The 7,487-nt window shown below is 37.4% G+C and overlaps 1 long non-coding RNA gene across 1 annotated transcript; it reads left to right on the top strand.

Moving 5' to 3' along the window:
* The first annotated feature begins 6,087 nt into the window (after positions 1-6,087).
* LOC144432387 (uncharacterized) lies at positions 6,088-7,268 on the top strand. The gene is made up of 2 exons (XR_013480577.1): positions 6,088-6,242; positions 6,943-7,268. It is a non-coding gene; the product is annotated as an uncharacterized LOC144432387 (long non-coding RNA).
* The last annotated feature ends 219 nt before the right edge of the window (positions 7,269-7,487 follow it).

The raw sequence follows: 7,487 nt of genomic DNA, 5'->3' as shown, positions 1-7,487 counted from the left end.
CCAGTGGATCTTAGTGAAATGGCCGGAAAATTAAGCGCTGGGACGCGACGAGAAGTGCATTACACACCCGATGTTTAGTGATCAGACAACACATTTTTAAAATAACGTGAACGTGTTTCTCATGAAAAGAGAATCACAATCAGAAGCAAACGACGATAAAAAAGAAACAAAGAGAGAGAGAGTTGGTGGCGGGACGAACAACGTCATCGAAAATCAGCTGTTTCTAAAGACATAAACAGAGAGAGAGAGAGAGAGAGAGAGATGAGCGAATCCCGAGTCAATTCCACTACGAAACACAAAGTTAGCCGACAAATTTCGTGTCAAGGTATTAACTTTCATTCCACTGGGTTTTATAAAATTTACTTGCCAAGACCAGTAACAGCCTCGCCAGCGTGGTATAGGCAGGCATAGATATTCTGAAGAGGTGAGGTTTAATTGGCTTGCTTTTTCTGGCGCTGCAGGGTTGTGTGTGCCAATATGGACGTAACTAATTTTGTTCGCCTATTTTACATCAAGTTGTGTAAAGGGACTAAAATCTATGGGCAGGGGGTATATTCACTTGGCTAACACAGACAGTCCCCGAACTTGTAACAAAACTAAAATAAGGAAAATCGGAATAAAATTAAGCCCTAACCTGGTACACATACTACGAGAGTACCAAACTTTCTCTTAAGAATAGAATGAAAAATAAAATTTTACAATAGGCGTTTAAATTCTTATTTTAATGAGCTCAGGTGCTCGCAAGTAGGGTTTTGTTTTTATCAATTCTAAAAAACAGCCTTTTTTAGAATAAGGGCTTGTTTTAAACTAAATATTTTGTACTCCCGAAGTATGTGAACCAAGATGGCGGGCACCGGAACGTAATATGTGTACCAGGCTAAGGTTAGGACATAATTTTATTTCAATTTTACTTATTTTAGTTCTATGGTTTAGCCCACATACTTCGGGAGAACTAAGTATTTCATAAAGTTTGTGTTTTTCATTGAAACACACCTTGCATCGCCGTGAGACTACGCTAAAATGTTGCGTTCTGTCAGCTGCACACATGTCAAAATAATAATTTGAAAAATGGGAGAAACAATTTTTGCTTGATTGCGTAATTTTGTCTCGGAGTTAGTACCTACTCACAAGAATGTGTATTTGAGATATCAGGCAGTTGCTTTAAGTAAAGAAGGCCAAAAAAAAACAAAATTCGCCAAACCACGTTTGCGGACGCATTGCGCTGCAGCTTGAGAAGGTGTGAATAGCCAAGTCATCAATATTTGCGGGGTTCAGAAGGTTTTCTTTCTGCGAATAGGCCCTAATTTTATTTTAATTTTTCTCATTCTAGTTCTATTACGAGTTCGGGGACTAGTCAAGTGGCTCTCCTAGTAACCTAACCCTAACCTGGTACACATACTACGTTCCGTTGTCCGCCATCTTGGTTCACATACTTCGATAGTACCAAAAATTGCGCTTTTTCTAGATAATAATGAAAGGCCTCAGTTCCTCATACCTAATCACACGGAAATTTTCTTCTGCTCACTCAAAGTAATAAACAAGATATAATTAGGTTGGAAATAGTAAGTCTATTTCTGGTCTCAACGGCAGTGGAATCGTAAAATAAACGCGACTAACAAAAGCTTTAAAATATTCGCCGAAAAAACGAGAGAAATTAAAGCAAGTGGAACGATCACGTGATGCGTTCTCTCGCGAGTACCCGGTACCTCCCCTGAGAGCGTATTGCTTTTCCCCCACATCGCGACTTAGCAATAGAAGGCCGATTAAACCTTTCGCTATATGGCTGAGCCATCTGAACAAGCATGTAAAACAATAAAAAATGAAAAACGAGAGAGGCGTGGTGTCAAAAAGGGAGTGGCTACCGATTATGAATAAACAAGATATCTTTGAGCGACGTAACAATGTCTGACTCGTGAAATATAATAGGTTAGGGTTAGGTTGATTCGAATTTTTATTCCATGCTTTGTTTGAACTATTGAGTGTTCATTTGATACTGTACCACCATGTGTGTATGTATCATAATAATACTATAAAAAAAGGATTGAAGTTTTTATAGCTTTCCACTTTTTGTTACGATTGGGACTCAATACAACACGCTCACTAAAGAAATTGATACGTCCCTTCGGGATTTGGCATATTATTAGACCATCACCCGCGTGTGACACGGTCAACCCGTTTTTAAACGAAAAACGAGATAGACATAAAACGAGAATATCGGTCAGAGACCGACGACTTATCGATCGAAGGTTAGGGGATCCCCAAAACGGAAACTGCGGTTTCGATTCGAAAAATTGTGCAAACCCGAACTAAATTGTTTTGATTAGTTTTCAGCCAATATCAAAATTGTAGGAAACAATAGCCAACTCCCCATGTCGTCGTCGAAATACTACTCGAGGAAATACTTTTATGAAGAATTCTGCAAATCCGAACTGGATTGTTTCGATTAGTTTCCAGCCAATAGCCTATCTACCAATCCTATATTTAGTGTCAAATACAACGGCGCTAACCCGGGTTGCGACAGCTATCCAAACATAGCGATATTTTGGTGAGGAATTCTGCAACCCCGAACCTGATAGAGGGATATGGAGATTGCTTCAACTTTAAAGAGTAATTATAAGTAACTAGATACGATCTCGCGGCGTGTATCCTTCGCTCTGACTCAATAGCGTGGAAAATTCGTATAAACTGTATAAATTGCATTGTATAAACTATGCATATATATAAACACATATAAAGAGGCAAAACAAACAAAATAATTTTGTTATGAAGTGTAGCAAGTTTAATATTAGAGGCAAACCCAATAGGTATTTGATAATATTCAAACAACATACATATCATAATACACTCTCGGATTAGAATTCAAACGTGTGGAACCTATAGACTGAAATGACAAAAATATGGGGTCGTGCCTCCACCTACCCGTTGAAAAAAAATTAAAAAGCAATTTTGCAGCATTTGTACTTATTCACAAACAAATCTTTTTTCGCACTACCTTGTTATATTCTGATTTATTCGTGAACACACATCATTAGAGTCAGGCCATAATTTCAAGTACAATACTAAGGGATCCACTTGGACAGTCCCCGAACTCGTAATATGACTAAAAAAAGGAAAATTTGAAATAGAATTATGGCCTGACCCTAACCTGGTACACTTACTACTTTACTTTCCGGTGTCCGCCATCTTGGGTCACATACTTCGCCTGTACCCAAAACTCAATAGAAATTTGGATAAAAAAACTCTAAAAAAATCACCTGCAGGTATGTAGACGCTTTGTTGTCCTGGTGAATCGCTAGCAATGTTAGAAATCTTTCCATATGGCCCCACGTCATTGGGCTGATACTTAGACTGTTATCAACGACTGAAAAATCAAAGGAGATTTAGTTATTCGTTCAGTTGTAGTGAAAGTGTCTTTGTTTGGTTATTACTGAATATTATTGAAAAATAAAATGGCTTAATAGGACTTTGGCTCATTAACTAGTTCAGATAAAAAACATCATTTTTTAAAAGATGTTCGCCCCGAATTGGTCCATGTGTAGGGCTGGGCATTTCTGCATACCTGATGATTTCAGAATCGAATCGAATTTCGAATACTTGGGAGTCAATGAGAAATATGTAATTGTATGTGACTTTTTTGGGTAATTGGTCCTGTTAACACATGAATTACTGAAAACATAAAGCACATCACTCAGACAGATTGCTGAGCGTTCACACACAATTAAAAACACGCTCCTATATGTTGGAATTGCGTTGATAAAACATAGCGGCAATAAAAAAATTCACCACGACTATTTGTGGAAAGAAAAAAAAACAAAATGGCGGCAATTCTAAATTTTGTTATCAACCGATTTGAATAACTCACAATTCGATTCGAAATGCCCAGCCCTATCTATGCACAAGCAGATACTGATATCTAACGTTATGTGAGGTGCTACTACTCGTTAGCTAGTTTGTTTGTAGGGAGCAGAATTCTTCCGGTTCCGCATACGCAAAGGTCACGACAAGTAAGTTCGACACTTCCTTAATATATATTGACTTTGTTAATGCAAAGAAGATAATCATTTACTATCGGTCGCCAACGCACGTAATACCATGTATGGGCGTAATATAACCAGAGTTTGAGGTGATATTTATGTAAGGGACATGCGTGATTGGGTGATGATTTTTGTCATAAATTACATTTAATACGCGAGTACGCATTTATCGCGTTTATCGATTACTATGCCATAGTTTGTACGGTTTCAATGGTTTTGTTTAATTTTAGATAAGCGTTAAACTAAGTTGTCATCACAAATTACACATCTGGTTCTAAGCCCATCGCCCCACCAGGATGTGATAAATTGAGTAGGCAATGCCAGCTTGAAAGATTCTGGTCCACACACATAGTGCGAAATCCGTAGTTGACTGTGCAGGACCTTGTTCAGAGCGAAAAGCGTTAAGTACGTTTCGTATAAATTATGTTATGATGGTCGCGTACTAAATTCACTCGCCGACACCAATTTCACCCTCATCGGAGAAGATATCTTGATAAGTTGAGTTTTAATGAGGCGTTCGCCATTGTTAATTCAATATTCAATGGTTAACTCAAGTCTTATGTTAGCTTGAAAACAAATTTAGTCCAAGATTATAGTCGGTTATCCGGTAGAGGTTGGAGTATCCGGATTCATAGTGGGTGCGTTAATAGTGAATTACATTCAATTAGTCTCAAGTGGGGACTCACTCATATTCCACCAAACGAGAGAGAACAGAACAAAAAAAGAAAACGAGAGAAATGGCTTCATCACGTCATCGATGTTACCCTACTGCGAGCCAAGTAAGCTTCATTTGAACTGACTGCAGAATAAGTTTGGGACCTTTGAAAGACGGTAGGTATTGTCAGAGCAGAGTATAATCCGATAGAGTCAATGTATCTGTAATAAATACTATTTCTAAAGACAGGCAAACGGAAGAGATGCCATGATTAAATCGTCTTAGCATTTTTACTTATCGTAGTGCTAAATGTAAAAACTTATATCGTATATTAATCCTAGAGTATGAGTATTTGTTTAGCTTTTTCATGATTTACTTCAAGTGAAACATTGAAGTTTTTGAAAAAAAACCACATTGAATATCTGGATACAATCAAAACAAGTAATTAATTATCGGTGCAAGATTTAAATGAAACAAATTATTCAGAGGAACAACAATCAACATATAAATTAGTTGGCATAACTTAGTAGTCAGGTATAGTGTAGTGGTTAATGCGTTAGCATAGTGTTCCGTAGAGCGTGTGTTTGAAATTCGTTGCGTTCGGTGCTTGAGACGACGAAGTAATGAAGTTCGAATAGTTAGGGAGTATATAACGCAGCTGGCAAAATCCAAAAATCAAAGCAAAATATGAAGGAAAAAACATTTGGACCCCCCCCCCCATTTTCTCTAAAATTTGAAAACATACTACTGGATGAACGATGATATTTGATATGGATTCTGAAATGTTGATGAATGTTGATGAAATTTGATATATACAGTGAGATGAAATTTGAGATTGTTGTACTGTGACGACGGGTTTTGTTAATTTTTTTCTCGTTTCCGCTCGCTATCTCTCTCGTATTTATTTGCTTGCGCCCTTTCTCTTTCAGCATTCTCTCTCACTTTCGCCTGTTCTATTGCGCTCTTCATGTACTATGTCTATCCTATCATATCATGATGCCGACACGCCGAACACGCGCGTTTCGAACACGAATCCTACGGAAGACTACCTTAACGTACTAACCACTAGACTATATCTGAGTACTGATCAAAGCCGACTAAAACTATACAAAAGCCGAAGTACGCGTTGCATGTAGCAGAAGCGAAGTTTTTATGCAGTGAGGAAAGAATAAAGAGTTTCGAAAAATGGGGGAAGAAATTAAACTAAGAAATTAGAAAAATTGAAAAAATTAAAATTACGAAAAATTGTCAGAATGAGTTCGCAAATGAAATGAAATAATAAAATCTATGTTGAAGATTGACATGCAATATTAGCATTAGGTTTCTGGGAGTTGTTTTGGCGGGAAAGGGGAGGGAGGAAGGGGGTCCGAATTTTAATCTTCAGTACTTCATAAAACACAGCGTATATGATAAGAATTTAACTTTATCGATGTTTCTCGTTAAGTGATAACATTTTTTAAAGAAATTACTACGTCATAACGATTACGTCATACACTTTGTCACTTTCAGCAAACATGGAGGAAAGTACACATTCTAATGAAGGACATCTTCAAGTAAGTCTGTGTGTAAGATATTCGTATTGTGTGGTTTTGCTTTTAATTATTGTCGCCTGTATTATATTGCGTAATAATTCCACGCGACCTTACACTATTGACAAAATAATTCAGTTTACTGTATTTTTCAGTAATTTATTTTGACTTTATAAAAGTACTTCTTCACAGTAGATTCATGTAAATAGAGAAATGTATACAGTAGAACTAGGGTAAAATTTACCGAACATTTTTTGGGGCGTTCGTTTTTGAGCGTCTGAGTACTGCTAACAAAATATTTAAGTTTATCACAACACCTCTGTAATTTATTTTACCTCCAAATAGAGCGATTTCATTTATAAAAATACTTCCCCATTTGCTTTTTCGAGACATCGTGGACTCTCTAGTTTGCGTCGTACGTTTACGCACAGTTGCGTGATACGTAACATAACAATGTTTACGTCCGCTTTATAACAGCCCACATGAAGACGAATCCGGCGGTCACGGCGTATGTTAAGGTTCCAGTTTAGTCTATAGTCAGTACAAGCAAAACTTTTTGAAACATAAATTGTCGATTATAATTTCATGTTTGACTGGAAAATTCTGAGTGTTGGACAAGTGCCAAACAAAATGGCTTTGCAGGCCGGTTGTGGCACGCGGGCCGCCTGTTCCACATCCTTGTCTATTGATAATAGAAAATTTATCAGTGCAAATTAAATTTCAGGAAAGAACATTCGATAGTCAACCACAATGCCTTGTTTGCAACGGACAAATCCCAGAGAACGACATCGCAGAGAAATGTCTTCGGTGCAATGGAAGATTCTGCCCGAATTGTTCAAGCGATCATCATCAATGTGTGGGATGGGCAACAAACGAATATGAACAATAAAGATAACTTTTCAATATTTCAGAACTATTGGGATTCCCCCTCCCTATCCTAGTCCTCCTAATTCAGTTAGTATAATGACTTCCATATACTCTGAACTATGACTCAAATGTTCTTACCGTGAGGTCGCATTTTTGCATTATGGCTACATTTTAGAAGTTTTTGAAAATATTGAAATTCCCCTCATATACCCAGCCTAGGTATAGTGACGGCACAATCTTGTTCGTACTGTGACGTCATATTTTTGTTTATTTTTTTATTTTATTACGAAGGATTTGGTGATTTTTCGAAATTTGTCTCCCCCCCCTCAAGTTTCTTATGAGCATAAAGATGTCGCGAGCAAAATTCCACTATGCAACACAAAGTGAGCCGACGAATTTCTG

The sequence above is a fragment of the Styela clava genome, chromosome 15, assembly GCF_964204865.1.
Source record: "Styela clava chromosome 15, kaStyClav1.hap1.2, whole genome shotgun sequence".
Lineage (NCBI taxonomy): Eukaryota > Metazoa > Chordata > Ascidiacea > Stolidobranchia > Styelidae > Styela > Styela clava.
The sequence above is the reverse complement of the archived record's forward strand: the minus strand, read 5'-3'. Positions and strand labels throughout refer to the sequence as shown.